At 38.8% G+C, this 16,410-nt stretch overlaps 1 long non-coding RNA gene across 2 annotated transcripts in view; it reads right to left on the reverse strand.

The window, feature by feature from the left end:
- LOC116601050 overlaps positions 1 to 14,514 on the reverse strand; it is a 32,102-nt gene extending 17,588 nt beyond the window's left edge. Inside the window, exons 1-3 of one of the 2 annotated variants that reach the window (XR_004289907.1) lie at positions 14,405 to 14,514; positions 5,715 to 5,850; positions 3,254 to 3,439 (exon numbers count right to left, since the gene is read on the reverse strand). This is a non-coding gene — a long non-coding RNA (uncharacterized LOC116601050). Of the gene's footprint in view, positions 1 to 3,253; positions 3,440 to 5,714; positions 5,851 to 14,404 lie in introns of those variants that run through there. The other variant, XR_004289908.1, reaches the window with a different exon arrangement.
- Positions 14,515 to 16,410: the final 1,896 nt, after the last annotated feature.

The raw sequence follows: 16,410 nt of genomic DNA on the forward strand, positions 1-16,410 counted from the left end.
ATGTCCCTCAGTGGAGCAGACTTTGAAAAGTCCTGATTTTGTGCTCTTGTTGCTCTGCCACATGCTGGGAACTGGCCCCTCCCCCCGCAGTCTATCTTCCCATTGCTTTGGATTCACTTCGCTGCCGTCCTACCTTTCAGAAAGTGGTCAATTTTCTGTTTCTAGAATTGTTGCTCTTCTTCTCTTTGGTCTCCTGTTGGATTTGTAGGTGTTCACAGTGGATTGATAAGCTATCTAGCTGGTCTCCTGCTACCTGATGTAGTCTCAACCTGCTACTTCTCCGCCATCTTGGCTCCTCCTCCCCTGACTCAGTATTTTTGTGTCCTTTGGGTAAATATCTGGTAGTGCAGTTGCTGTGTCCTAGGGTGGTTCTATTTTTAATTTCTTGAGGAACCTCCATAATGTTTTCCAGAGTGGCTACACCAGTTTGCATTCCCTGAATGGTGTATTAATTGTTGAGAGCCCATCAGACCAATGTCCCTGGAAGAGTGCTTTAGTTTTCATTATCTATTCTAATTAGAAATATCACTGCTCACTGTGAGGGCCTGGTTAGCCAGAGGAACTTACTTGCAAACACCGGATACAGGGGCGGGCCAGGCCCGATGGAGACATCCAGTCAGTGGGGCACGCCAGGCCGGATGGAGACATCTAGTCAGTGGGGCGTGCATGTATTTGCTATGGTAAATTGAAATTCAATTGGCTACTTGTATTGCCGACCTAGCATGATTGTGCAGTTTTCTCTGTGTATTGCAATCTCATTGGCCACCTGTGTATAAGCCAGGCTCAACCACCTCTATAAAAGTTAGTCTGTGAGGCTGGAAAGTGTTGTCGTGGGCATCGTCAGGAGCAACATTGTCGGGGTAGTCGCCAGGAGCAGCGCCAGGAGCAGCGTCGCTGGGAGCAGCATCATGGGGGGTTGTAGTCGTCGAAGCGGCATCATCAGGAGCGGTGTTGTCAGGGTCGTCGTCATCATTGGGGTCAACGTCCTCGTCATCGTCACCTCTTTGTAAGAGACAGCCCCGACCAGTCAGTTTGATTCTCAATGCTTGGTGTGAAATAAAGCTTTGCTTGACCTTCGCTTTGTATCAGTCTCGCTCCTTTGATCATGGACCCTAATACTCACCACCTTAGAATAGGGTGGCTATCTCTACTTTAGAGTGACACTTCCATGAAGATCGCTATGAGGTTTCCTGGAGATAGAGAACTGGTGATCCTGAAAGTCGTGGAATGTTTGCAAGTCTGGCAGAAATCACTGAGCCTTGCTCTCATCATACTGATCCTGGCAGCAAACTAGCCTGAGAGGAGTTCTAATTCCTGTAGGTCCCCAGTGTTCACCAATGAGAACCTGACCTTTGTGGACACACATTCACTTGGGGATCACCTCAGACATACATCAGCATTATCCCCATTTCATAGACAAGGAAGCTAAGGCTTAGAGAAATAAGTGATTTGTCAAGGTGATAAAAACCTGTCAGAGGGAGAGGAGGGATGGGAATTTGAGTATCATTCTAAAATCCCTTTCCTTGTATTTGAAGCTGTTGGGAAGTGGATACCAAATTGTGATCTTACCATGATAGAAAAGTAACACCAAATAAATTTTGCATTTAAGAAAAATTATAATTATAATTGCCTAAGAAAAATTATAGCAAAAATGCTTCTGACAGTAAGTGGGAGAATGGGCAATTGGTTTTTTTTTCCTATTTTTCTGTAAAATACAAAATTTCTGTAGCATTTTAAAATTTATAAAGAGAAAGGAAACCTAAACTTTATTTGATTTCTCTTGAAAAGATTTTTGGCTGAAGCAAATGCTCTATCAATGTTCCTCAAAATAGAATATGTAGAGATAAAAATATATTTATAAGCCAAATAAAGTTCTTGTGTCATAGCCCTAAAATATATTTACACTGTTGGCAGAATTTTTGAAATACACAGAATCCCAGCCAATGTATTACATTTTCTATTAGTAGAGTATTTTTTAATTTTCTATAATTCATTTCTTAAAAGCAGAATATTGGTTTTATTGACTAAAATATAGTGTTACTCATTATTTTAGAGTCACATCAGAAGAAATGTTGAAAAGAAGTAGAAATAAATCAAACATCTCTGTTTTGCTTTAAATTTTCTTCTGCATTGTTTATGTGAATATAATAATAAAATGCATTGCAAATCTTGCTAAGGATACCCTGGATGAAAGGAGGTTATATTTATGTTTCCTGTTGTTAATAATGGGAGAGCTGTAGTATGTTTCACTTATATGCTGGCTGGGTTTTTTAAACTGATAAATTGGGACATTACAAATATGTATATGACTGACACCACAGATGAGTAACTCCAGGATAGTGACAATGGTTATCCAAAATTTTCATTAGAGCAATTGCTCACTAAGTTTTGTGTTGTTACTTTTCAATGCACAAGATATTTTGAAACACAGGCTTTCAATAAGCTAGGAACATAAATGGAAGCCAATATGATAGTGGGATCTTGTTTGTAGAGGAAGGGGGAATGGAATAAACAGCCTTAGATTCTCTGACTCTTCTCTCCTCGCTTATTTGTGTTCATCATCATTTTGGTTTACACACGTGTGTTTGAGCCACACTTTTGTATTATTATTTTTTAAAAAGATTTTATTTATTTATTTGACAGACAGAGATCACAAGTAGGCAGAGAGGCAGGCAGAGAGAGAGAGGGAGGAAGCAGGCTTCCTGCTGAGCAGAGAGCCTGATGTGGGACTCTATCCCAGGACCCTGGGATTATGATCTGAACTGAAGGCAGAGGCTTTAACCCACTAAGCCACCCAGGTGCCCCTGTATTATTTTTGATTAATTTCTATAAACATACTGCCTAATGTTTGAGACATGTTCTGATTTTGGTAACAAAAATCAACACAAAAATGTTATAAACAGCAATTCCTGGGGTTGCATTACGTTCTTATATAGTGGACTCTTTCTATTTCTTTTACACAAAAGTAAATTAAGACATTGATTATGTTATTAATGTAATACATTAAGAGGTGTATGAAGGCCCATCTTTCTGGTAGTACTGGTTGTAAGATATGAAACAGCTCATCTGAGACTGACAGAGAAGTGCATAAAATTGCCTTTTAGCACGGCCAGGGAAGGAGATTTTACTTGGTCCAGCTGACGGATGAGGAGTGCTGCAGTAGCCTAGAGAGGGCCCTGAGGTCTCCATCTAGCTTAGATTCCAAAGATTAAAAGCCATCTACTCCACAATGTGGGATTATAAACCAGAGAAAAGGCAGTCTTTTGGATTATTAAGGTAAAAAATGTATACTGGACTGCTAGGTATGCTAGATAACTTCTCACCATTTCACTGTAGTGTTCCTTTTTTAAAGTTCTTCCATATGAGGCAAACATCACCGTATAAATATTGTCATAGAGCACTCAGGGTCTATTAAAATGCTGCATAATGCCTATCTAACCTGGAAAAGCAAGCCAAAAAATGAAATAAATTTTATGTTATAAATGAAAGTTAGGCTACTTTTTGCTTAAATAACTGCAGAAGAAAGTTATTTTATCTTTTCCATATAAAATGTAACTGATTAACTTGTGAACCAACAATAACAATGGATTTTGTTTTCTGTTTTATGAAAGTTGGAAGAACTTTCAAATTATAACTAATTTGTATCTTGGGTTCTCTGTTAGTAAATCTAATATTTTTTAAATGTTATAAGTGTCTTGAGTTTGTTTTTAAGACAGCTTTTGTGTGTGGGTGGGTGTGTATTGCATTATTTGTTTCAAATGAAGATTAATCTCCAGTTCCCCAGGCATTTCTTAAACTGTATTGTGTCATCGTTAGTTTTTGCAGATTTCTTTCTGAGTAGATTGCCAATTCCTTGAGGGGAGAGATTGTTCTTGATTTTTTTAAATCTTCTTTTTCTCTTTTTTTAAAAGATTTTATTTACTTATTTGTTTTTGGGAGAGAGAGAGAGAGAGTGTGTGTGAGAGACAACGAGCACAAGTGGGCCAGGAGGCAGAGGGAATAGTAGACTCCCCGCTGAGCAGGGAGCCCTTGTGGGACTCTATGCAGGATTCCAGGACCCCAGGATCATGATCTGAGCTGAAGGCAGATGCTTAATTGACTAAGCCACCCAGGCACCGTTTTTTTAATCCTCTTTAATGCCAATGACAGAGTTCTATAGATAGCTGGACTTCAACACACTAGCTAAATGGAATTGAAATTACACATTTAAAAAGAAAGGAAGAAAAAGAATGAGAAGGAGGAGGAGGAAAGGAAGGAAGTGGAAGAGAAGGAAGAAAAGGGGATGAAGAAGAGGAGGAGAGAAAGGAACAGGGAGAGGGAGAATGAAAGGAATTCAGAGGATGAGAAAAGTTGGAGAGAGGCAGAGGAAAAACCACCAAGATATTTAATAGTGGGGGGAGGGGAGTGAAAAGGTCAAAGGAACTGGGGATTATTTTGCATGTTAAACAAATAAACTTGTTATAAGCTTCACATGGAAATAAGTCGGCTTCCAGGATGGTAGACTAAACTGACCTGAGATCATGAAGAATATCCTGACAGAAAGATAGTTAGAAGGATGGCACAAAATAAATGAAGTGGCAGTGACCTGTGTGCTCTTGACTTCCATTAGCGTTTAGGGAGAAAAACTAAACCAAGTACAAGAAAGAATGCTTCCAATAGGGAAAGAGGACAGAACAAGGGTGGAGTCCTAGAGAGGAGGCAATTTCAGTGGGACCTGAGGGATATTATAGCTTTGGAAAAGGAAGAAGAAAGGGAAGAAGAAGGTACTGAAGGCAGGAGGTTCCGCATGAGCAAAGGCACAGGACCAAGGCAGCAGCGGTGGCGGAGGCAATGACGGAACTGATGACGGAACTGATGACGGGACTGATGTGGAGGGAGTGCAGCCAGGAGCTGAACCCAGGTCTGGATTTGAACCTGGGTCCGTGAGACAAATGTTTGCTTTCTTCTGGAACTTCAACTCTCAACTCTCACTCTTAAATGCTCGGAACTCTTCAGCTGTGAGCTATTTTCCCTGAGTGTTGTCGTCTCAGAATATAAGGGGGTGAATAGAGATTTCCTTGGATGGAGTTTCTAAACTGAGAGAAGGGACCGGGGCGGGGAGGGGGGGGGCGGATGCTGGGTGGTCAGAAACTCCCAGGGTTGTCAATGTTTTTAGAGACCATCTGGATTTCCTCTTTTCTTTATAAGTGTTGCCATGAAAGTCCAGAGAAGTTAGACAGCTTGGACAAGACAAACAGCTGGCTAGTGCCAGAGCTGACCCCAGGCCCCGATGGTCTGCCCTGTGCTTCAGGGAGGGGCACAGTGGTGTCATGGGAAGAGCCCAGGTTGTTGAAGGCAGACCCAGCTGGATTCAAGCCCTGTCTGTGTTATTCCTTAGTATGTGAACCAGGGAATTTCACTGAGCTACTGGCAGCTCTTTAAAGAGGGGGATACGGATGCTTGGGTGACTCAGTCGGTTAAGTATCTGCCTTCCACTCAAGTCATGATCCCGGGTCCTGGGATTGAGTCCTGCACGGGTCTCTTGGCCCAGAGGGAAATAAATGTTCACTGTCAAAGTCACCCAGAACAGGGTATTCTGTTATAGCAGCTGGAACTAGGAAAATACCCTCATATCTAATGGAGGATAACAGTACCTACGCATAGAATTTTTGTAAAGATTAAACTGGTCAATCCCTCAAAAATTGGTTAATCCATGGAAGTGTTTAGGACAGTACCTGATACATAATGACTGTTCAATAGATATTAGTTATCGTCATCATTATTGGAGCAGAATCTGGGGTGTGAATCCTCTTTCTATCACTTCTTATCTGCATGACCTTGGTGAACTCCTCTGTGCCTCAATTTCCTCACCTGTAAAATGATAGTACCTGCTTAATGGAATCATTGTGATGATTAAATAACCAATGAAACAAATAATAGCAAAGGGCTCAGAGCAGTCTTCGTGTACACTGAGCACTCACAAAATCGTTAGTTGCTTTCAGTTGTCTGAGAACCACCAAAAAATTGCTTTGTGCTTGTCATTTTATATCCAAGTGATATAATTTTATAGAAGCTACAAAAACTACAGAATGATACTTTAGAATGAGACTTTAAAAAAAAATACTTATTTACTTGTCAGAGAGAAAAAGGGGGAGCAGTAGGCAGAAGGAGAAGCAGGTTCCCAGCTGTGCAGAGAGCCTGATGCGGGACTCGGGATCATGACCTTAGCCGAAGGCAGCTGCTTAACCTACTGAGCCACTCAGGCACCCCTAGAATGAGTCTTAATGCAAATATTGAATTAAGCCAAGGGGAAACACTTAACACACAAAGGTCTGAGTAAAAAATGCTACAAATCCCAACTATTGACCTTATGTAAAAAGATGGCATTTTTACAACTTTAAACTGATTTAGTTAAATCCTAGTTACCAGTAATTGCTTATTCTGAGGAACTAATAATTGCTTCTCTGCGCCCTGAGGCTCTTCTTTTATTAAAACTGAAGCAAATATAACTTCTGGAGAGAAGAAGGTATTTCAAAGAATAAATAAGTAATTATTCAACTTGGAGCAGTTTCTAAAATGTAAGTATATAGTTTTTTATGCATACATATTTTAGAGGAAAAGGTATATTTTAAAAATTAAACAAGTGTATTTTTTAGTTAAAAATGTGTTTATAGGTATTTATAGATTTTACAGTCACATGGTTCAGAATCCAAGAAGTATAAAGGTATCTAGTGAAAATTCTTCCTTCCTCTTCTGAACTTTATTTACCCACTGCCTTTCTGCATAATCCATATTATTGATTTTCAGTCTAATCCTCCAAATACATCTTGGAGATCTTAACAGATTAGCACATAAAGAGCCACTTCCTTATATATGGTGTCTTCATAATAGTCCACTGTATGAATTTACCATAATTTTTATTTAACCAGTTTCACGTTGATGGATATGCAAGGTTCTGATCTTTCACTATTACAAATTCCCCATGAATAGCCTTATTAAAAGACCATTCTGTGAGAGCATGATCCTACTGCAGTATAAATTCTTGAAGGTAGACTTGCTATTCAAGGCCACGTGTACTTAAAAGTTGCTAAATATTGCCAAATTATCCTCCATAGTGATGGTACTAAATTATACTCCAACTGGAAATGTATGAGAAGTCTTCAAACTAGAGGTCTTCAGGTCTATACCAAACATCAGATCTTTGGCTTCCCCAGCTTCAGTTGAAGTTCTGGAAAGGTCTGGGGTGGAGACATGAAATGATCACTCAACCTGAATATCTAGTTTGATAAGATTTGTTACCAGAAAGTTCCCAGTTTGACATGGCGCTACATTCCACATGCCATGGTGGCCATACTTAGCAAGGGCAGGAAGATGCTCTGGGGCTATGGGTCTGGCAGCAGCTTTGAAACCCACCCCCCCTCACCCCATACCAGTGAAGCATAGAAGAACTACCTGAGAGTTTCTGGGTAACACAAGGCATGGACCATGCCATTTGTGGACTCTTTCATGCTTCACGCTAGAAATGATGCAGAGTTGCTCACAGCTAATTGGTCAGATGAAGTCATAAAGCTCCATCTTAGCGCAATAAGGGCTGGGATGCATGTAAGAATATTTGGGAAGTAGCACTATTGATGCCCAGATCATGTCAGATAGGATGGAGGAAATAGCCTTCCTAGTAATATCTTTCAGCCCTATCCTCCTTCATTTGACACACCTGTAGGAGCCTAGAATCAGACACCCACCCACAGGGTATGAGTTCAGACAGCTTCGCAGTTTGCAAATGGGGAAACTGAAGCCTGGTTCAGAAGAGGACTGGTGACGGGCTCAGGTTCCACAGGCAGCCCCCTGCGAGGCTGTCTCTGCCAGGCGCTTTCCCACATAGCAGGGATCATGGAGCGTGATTGCTCTTGGTCCCTGCTCATTTGTTCGCTGCCTTTTTCTCCTTTGTAATTTTTATTTCATTATTCTGCCTCACCATGTATTTTGGCTGTGACCTTTGTGTTGAAGAGTTCCAAACATATATATATGTGTGTATCTGAGTCTCAGAACTGCATTTTCAACGTCCTGCTTCTGAATCTCTCTTGGCCATTCAGTTGCTCTGGATTAGTTTTTTAAAATACCTTTTTATATGTAGAAAGCAGGAAGTGAACACACATTGCAATAAAAGGGATCTTGTGGGATAAATGTGTAAAGGGAGCTTTGCCCATGGGGTGAACCATAAATTTCTAGTCAGTGTGTCTACTGACTAGCATGATTAGGAGAACCAACATGAGGGTATTAATTTAAACGAACATGGAAGTGCTTTCAGATGAGAGAAACGCAGCAGCTTGTATTAGCTGGTATTTGTATATCTTTCCATATGCATATCTTTGTCTCCTTTTTCACTTTCTTTTTTTTCCCTTTTTCTCTCCTTTTTCATTTTAACTGATACATACTTCCAAAGCACCAAATATGGTTGAACTTAAGGGATACAATCTAAAGACTAATGGTGGTTAGGAAATGTTGACTTTTCCCTCTTTCCATTTCATCTTATTCTGATTTAAAGAAGATTTTGTGTAACTTTTCTTTGGTTTACTGCCGGTAGCTTTTGAAAAGCTTATTCTAACAACTCTGTTGGCATTTTGCCTGCTTGAGGTCTTCAAGAGAAATAATACTTTATGAAATGCAGTTCTGTCTCTTGCTTTTATTTTTCTTAGCTAACATCTACTTCAGTCTTGACTATTTAGTAAACTTTGTGAAGAATTGTTCAAGGCTTTTGGGCATTAGGAATGGTGCATTAATTATTTCATTTTCAAGAAAAAGTGCTTTAAAAAAGTGGAACATGAGTAATTTTAAGTTCTCATTATTCTTTTAAAGCTTCTCTAGAAAATGCCCTTTTTTCCTTAGGCACAAAAATTTGTTGTTTAAAGCTACAAGGGTGAATGATTTTATTTTCACTATGGGATTGCTCCTGGAAAAACCAGATATTGATTCTTTTTGTTAGATGTACAGTAAAGTCATTTTTAAAAACTTGTTCCTTCTTTTTCTTTAAAGATGAGCATTTTAAATGCATGTTCCTGCTCTTTCTGATAAATCAGTGCCTAGCTTAAGTTCTCTACATCATTTCATACTTTTTTTCCTTGTGTGGCAATAATGAGATAGAAATTTGGAGAAGTGGATACATAAAAGATTTCTCTTGTATCAAATCTTATGAACTTTCCCCCAAGGGTTTGAGTGAAGCCATTTTGTACAAAGCACTCCTCGCGAGAATAAAGAATTCACAGAAGGGATTTTTGGTCAAAGAAAGTTTCACTTAATGAAAAAATAACATCCTGTATCTTTCCTGTGTTTATTGAGGAATGATAGAAAACTGTTTTTCTCAGAGAAAAACAACTGTAAAATGACTATATGATAAGATAGTTATGCATTTAATTATAAATGCTTACTTCATTTGCCACTGATAAGAGTGCAAACAGTAATAGTTATGGAACATGACTTGGCATTCTTCATCGAAATTTAAAATACACATGTCTTTAGATACAGCAATTCCACATTTAAGAATTTATTCAGCAGATGCATTTGCACATGTGGGAAATGACCAATGTGTAGGTTGACCACTGAGCATCCCTCCCAAGTTGGAAAAAAAATGTACATGTTCATATTTTGGATTAAACAAAAAAATGTAGCACATTTGTTCAATGGATTACCTTATGTAGCTTTTCACCAAATTTCAAATAACACTATCAGTGTTGAAAAAAAGTAAATCTGAGCATAACTTCAGAAAGACTGTGAGATTTCTGGTTTTAAAATATTTAACATTATTAAATTACTTCAGTAATCATCAGTGTTTGACATGTAAACAGTCTCTGCTTAAATGGAAAGAATTATCTTGGTAGACCACTAAGGAGCTCTTTCTTCTGCATTTCCTATCCCATTTCTAGGCCTGAAGATTGATACTTCCTGATACTTGATTACAATTTCCCTTTTCCAAAGTTATTAATTCTCAGCCCCACAAACATGGGAGAAACCGATTTAGAAGACTTCTTCTGCACTTAACCAGCTCCTCTCCAACCCATCTTTGTAAGTGCTCCTCACTAGCTTAAGGGTACAAGCATGATCATGACTTTTTTTTTTTAAATGAAATTATCTGACTCCTTCCTATAACAGACTTTCAGAGGTTTCATTATCCCCTTTTGTTCCTCAAATGGATCCAGAATGCCAAAGGCTTTCTTGATCCAAGGAAGTTAGCCTTGCTTCCAAATGTCTCAAAGAGAGACAACATAGAAACTGATTAATCCAGTTGGCCCAGTCTGAGGATACCTTTGTTTCTGTTCTTGGCCTACTGTGTTAAAACAAGTTGGAAGTAATTCTGCACAATATAATATATACTTATTCATTCCTGCAGCAATACTTATGTTAATGAGACCCTTATCTATCTTATCATGACTTTGTGTATCTCAAACTTAAACAGTGTTATATGTGAACTATATCTCAATAAAGCTGGCAGGGGAAAGTAACATGGGCCTCTTTGAATTTAGGAAATGATCTATCTGCTTTGTAAAGAATAAACTGGAGTAAGAAGAAATACAAGCCTGAACCTGTGAAGTTGTAGGGGGAATATAGGGTGAAGGAAAAGATACACAACTAGAAAGAAGAGTAAAAGCCTGAGTTGGTTGTAAAAGAATGAGGTAGGAAAAGCAGTATGAGAGGAAAGTGGGGGAGTATATTTGGGACAGTGATGTTTTGGAGGCTTGTGGAATATCTATGTAATTTGGAACGTGTGGCTGCAATTTAGAAGCAAGATAAAGGAGGAGATAGGAACGTGGGAGCCATCTACATAGATCTAATGCTGCAGTAGCACTAAAATGGGAGGAATTTGCCCAGACAGAACCAACAGAGAGAAAAGAAAGAGAAGATTTCAAACAGGTTCTCAGGGATCTTCACTATGCAATTATAAATGGGAGTGCCTGCCTTACTGTTAATATGAATAACTGGTAAAGTCTGAACATTTATTTCCCAGCCTTCCAGTTTAAACTGGAGAAAATAAAATAATTATTTTAGGGTGCTTGCAGGTTGCAACATGATCAGAACTGAAATAGTGTATTTATGAGATGTGGAGATATGTTTGGAGAAATGCAGAAAGCAGGTCAGACAGAATAAATATTGCTGTAAATAAGCACATGCAGTAGGCAACCCCAGAGCACACTGATTTTGGAAATCAAGGCATCAGCCATCTCATACATTTGACAAGAAGACAGGAAGCTAAGGCCAGTTGAGAACTGGAGGGAAAAGATGGTTGTTCTCAGGTGCCAAATACTTAACATGAGCCAGAACAGGTATTTTTCAATAGCTTGAAAAGATCTTAATGAACTTAAACGTATTTTAACTTTCTCTGCTTTAAGGAAAAGAATAGCCATCTCCCCAGCCTTCTTGGGCAGTTTATCATGATAGAGAAGCATTTGAAGATAAAATATTGCCTGAGCCATATTGAGAAGGTAGAAGAGGGATATGGGCAGAGGTTGCCAGACCTTCTTTGTTCATGGGTCCCTTCATGTCTGTGGTTTTTTTTTTGTTTGTTTGTTTGATTTTATTTGTTTGTTTTTTTTTCTTCTTCCTTTTCCACAACAGTCTTAGGACAGAAGAAATACCTGACAGTTTAGTGTATTAAGTAGTTAGAGCCAAATGATTTTGTAAGTATTCATGTCCTCACAACTCAGTAGCCATTTGAAAAAATAATACATGTAAACAAAAATAAAAAATATCCTAGGGTGCCTGGGTGGCTCAGTGGTTTAAAGCCTCTGCCTTCGGCTTGGGTCATGATCCCAGGGTCCTGGGATCAAGCCCCACATCAGGCTCTCTGCTCCATGGGGAGCCTGCTTCCCCCTCTCTCTCTGCCTGCCTCACCGCCTACTTGTAATCTCTGTCTGTCAAATAAATAAAATCTTTTTTAAAAAATCCTATATCATTCTTGAAATTGGGCACCACCACCATCACTTCCTGTTCCACGTTAATTTTTGTGTGGTGCTTGCTTTTTATCACAGCAACTGCAAAAAACCCAGCTTCTAAAAGTTATGTCTTTCAAAGGAATGTTACCAGGTCTGAAAATTAACTCAGACTTGTAATTCAGGAGCCATCTGAAGACACTCAGTATCAAAGTGTTTCCCTTAAAAAACAGAGAATATCCACAGCTCCCCTGTGAATTTTCTGCCTTCCCTTCAGGTGACTTGGCACAAAGTTGGGGAGCTGCACCTTTAGGGAATTTGGAAGTAATCAGACATCAGAAGAGGATCAGAGACCAAAACATTTAGGAGATCATCTCTTTGGATGACTAAGTGATTTCACTGTGCAAAACTAAGATTCATTGAATTGATAAGAGGCCTCATAATTTGTTCCTAGTTACACATCAACGTGAGTTTGCCCAACTGTTTCCAAGAGTAGTTTTCAAGATAAACAATAACCTCTTATCTTGAGATCCCACCAGGGTTCTTGAGTAAAATAAGGTCAAACTATGTTACTACTTTGGTGGGCAGAATCCCAGAACCATGGAGGTCTGACAGGTGTGATTTGTTTTCCTCCTGGAGTACACTAAGCTGTTCCTCTGGCACTTTGTTAAAGGATACAATGTCACAGCTACTATCTATTAGAGGGCCAGGAAATGACTCTGTATCTAATCACTACCCAGCCTGGCAATATTTTATTAGATGAATGAAATATTAGTCTCCTCCATCACCTTAACTGTGTTCCAAATTGGATTCCAAAATTAAATCCTTATTTCGTGTCTCTTATTGCTTAACTTGCTTTTTTAAATTTTATTTTTTTACTGCTATGACAACACATTCATTTTGTGTTACGGTTTATCAACTGTCTAATGTAATCATTAGGTAGAACAACAAGATTACTTCTAGGTCCTAGGACAATTATGAAAAAAACTCATTTCCCTTCCCCCATTTTCCTAAGAATTTACCTGATTCTAGAATGTGTCATCTGTGAAAGGAAGAAAAGGAAAGATTACCTTTTTTCCCTAGTGCCTATTTTGTCCTATGTACTTTAGATACCTTGAATAATTTAGAACTCACAAAACAGTCTTGAAGTATATAGAATAGTCTCTTTTTTATTGGTGAGGAAAATCCTCCTCAGAATTAGTAAGTGCTTAAGTGGGAATGCACACCCAACATCCATGGTTTTTGTTTTCTTGTTTGTTTGTTGTGTGTTTTTTGTTTTTTACTATATACTGTCTCTTTCTCTAGGACACTTGGACAATGGAACCAGGTAATTAGAATCTTACATCTGATCTCTGTCCCTCCCTTCTAGTATCACAAGCCAAGTTTGAGCCAAGTTAGGGTTAGAGCCACAAGTTGGGAAAATCCCATCAGCCCATGTGCAGAAATCATTCATATGCTTCCTTGGATTCCAGAGTTGAGATCATGAGGGTATCAATACTTACAACACTCGCCAAAGAATCCAAAGAGACATGAGCCCAAGGAAGATTGACTTTGGTGTGGGAAAGTCCTTAGAAAGCAATTATTTCAGTTCCATATTATAGATGAGAAAATGAGGACCAGTGTAGCTAAGCTACTGTTGAAATTAGTGAGGAGCTGGGTTTAGAACCCAGGTCACCAAACACTAAATCTAGAGTTCTTTCTACTATGTCACCAAGCCTTAGTTCCATCATAGCTTTTCTTTCTTTCTTTTTTTAAACAACACAGTATTATATGTTCATTATAGAAAAATTTAAAAATATAGATATGTAGTAGGTAACAAAAATAGAATTATCCAAAATCCTGCCACTCGACATAATCACTTCTAACAGAGTTCTTTCTATGCATGTATATTCACATATATTTTTAAAATGTAATTCCATTATGTATGGTACCTAGAATCATTTTTTAAAAGATTTTATTTATTTATTTCACAGAGAGAAAGAGAGAGAGAGAGGGAATACAGGCAGAAGGAGTGGGAGAGGGAGAAGCAGGCTTCCCATAGAGCAGGGAGCCCAATGTGGGGCTTGATCCCAGGATCCTGGGATCATGACCTGAGCTGAAGGCAGACACTTAATGACTGAGCCATCCAGGTGCCCCCCAGAGTCTTTTTAACCTAATATTTTTAAGTGCCTTTTTATGTAAATAAATATGTCCATAATTTTTTAAATCATGGCATAGTATGATGTACAGAAAAATTTTTGTGATGTTTAGGCCCTTTTTCCAATCTGTTGCTATTGTAGTAGTTCCATAAATTGCTTATTACATAAAAGATATAGACATGCACATATATCTACCTATCTATCATCCAGTCTGAACAATTATCTATTGCTGATTAGTAAATCAAGATATATTCCTAGAAGTACAATTCCAATGACAAAGCCTGTGTATTAGAGTTCTCCAGAGAAACAGAACCAATAGCATGTACATATGGAGAGAAATAAGTCGATTCTAGGAAATTGGCTCACAAGATTATGGAGACTGGGAGGTCTGAAGATCTGTAGGGTGATTCAGCAATCTGGAGATCCAGGAGAGCCAATGGTGCCATTCCTTTCAGAAGACCTTGAGGCTTGAGACACAGGAAGAATCAATATTTCAGTTTGAGTCCAAAGGCCAGGAAAGGACTGATACCTTACTTTAAAACCAGTGAGATAGGAGGAATTCTGTCCTAACAAGGGAGGGTCAGCCTGTGTATTCTATTCAGGGCTTCACCTGATTGGATGAGCAGCATCTTCAACCCAAGCCCCCCTCAGAGAGGACAATCTGCTTTACAAGGTGTACCAATGTAAATGTTAATCTCATCCAAAAATACCTTCATAGACACATCCAGTATAATGCTTGACCAAATATTGGGATACCCTGTGGCCAGATTGGGTTGATTCATGAAATTGATCATCACATGTAAATGATATTTTAAAGAAATTTTTTATTCCTCGGGGCGTCTGGGTGGCTCAGTGGGTTAAAGCCTCTGCCTTCGGCTCAGGTCGTGGTGCCGGGTCCTGGGATCGAGCCCCGCATCGGGCTCTCTGTTCAGCACGGAGCCTGCTTCTCCCTCTCTCTCTGCTTGCTGCTCTGTCTACTTGTGATCTCTGTCTGTCAAATAAATAAATAAAATCTTAAAAATTTTTTATTCCTCTTCCCGAATTGACCTCTGAAATTTCTGTCCTAATTCAGTAGACACATGCCAGCAGTGGAGACCCTGTCCTCCATCCTGACCACTCTAGTCTTGTCATTCTTTCAAATTCTTGGTCAATATATAGTTAATCTTTACTCATGAAATTTGCTTACTCATTAAGCTTTATTTTTAACCTCAGTGAAACACTACTTTCCTGGTCATTTGTGGACAAAGCAGTGAAAAACTATTCCCAGTTGAGGTCAAGCAAGGCAACACTCTGCATTCTTGCTTTAACTCTCAAGTGTCTTTTTCATGATTAATTTAGTGCTGTGATTTTTGCATTTGGGGGCTTGTTTGGTGATTTTGCTGTTCAAAATGGCCCCCAAGCACTGTGCCAAAGTGCTATCTTCTTTTTTTGTTTTTGTTTGTTTGCTGTGTGTGTGTGTGTGTGTGTGTGTGTAAGGAAATTGTGATGTGCTTTCTGGAGAAAATACCTGTGTTAGATTAACTTCATTTAGGCATGATTTACAGTGCTACTGGTTGTGAGTTCAAAATTAATGAAACTATTTTCTATCCAGAAAAAGGAAGAGAAAATCCACTGATCTATACATGAGGCTTCCCTGGAAAGTGCTAAAGTAACATCTACAGCTTATGAGGAAGTTACAGAAAGTATGGAAAGATGGCTAAATATGGGGATTCATGAGATGATGATTGATAAAAAAGAACAACAATGCATGGTTGATAGGATTGTTGTGATGTTGAAAGCCAAAGAAATTTAAGTTCATGTTACCAGAGTAAGGATCATGGTAAACCCTTCTCAGCTAGTGTTTTATTATACAAAAATGCTTTATATAATCAAACAAATATTGTATATAATTAAACAAAGTTATAAATTTCTCAGTTGAAGAAACGTTTTCACCAAAAACTTTCAGAAATCTAATCTTGTATTTCCTCTTGGAACAATGACTCAGTAGTCACTAATTCATTGTTCGCAGATACTTTATAGAAAGTAACTACTGCTGGGGCACCTGGGTGGCTCAGTCAGTTGAGCGTCTGCCTTCATCTCAGGTCATGAAATCAGGGTCCTGGGATGGAGCCCCATGTCTGGCTCCCTGCTCAGTGGAAAGTCTGCTTCTCCCTCTTCTCTCCCTCTGTCCCTTGTCTTGCTTGTGCTTTGTCTCTCTTGCAAATAAAGAAAGAAAGAAAATTTTTTTGAAAATGTAATTACTGCAAATAACAGAATCAACTGAGAACAATAATCTCCTCTTATTTTAATGTACATTTCTTTTATTATGATCAAAATTAGACTTCTGATATTCAATAACCACACTTCTCCTTTGTCAAGAGGCAGTATAGTAT

The sequence above is a fragment of the Mustela erminea genome, chromosome 1 (genome assembly GCF_009829155.1).
Source record: "Mustela erminea isolate mMusErm1 chromosome 1, mMusErm1.Pri, whole genome shotgun sequence".
NCBI classification, from domain to species: domain Eukaryota; kingdom Metazoa; phylum Chordata; class Mammalia; order Carnivora; family Mustelidae; genus Mustela; species Mustela erminea.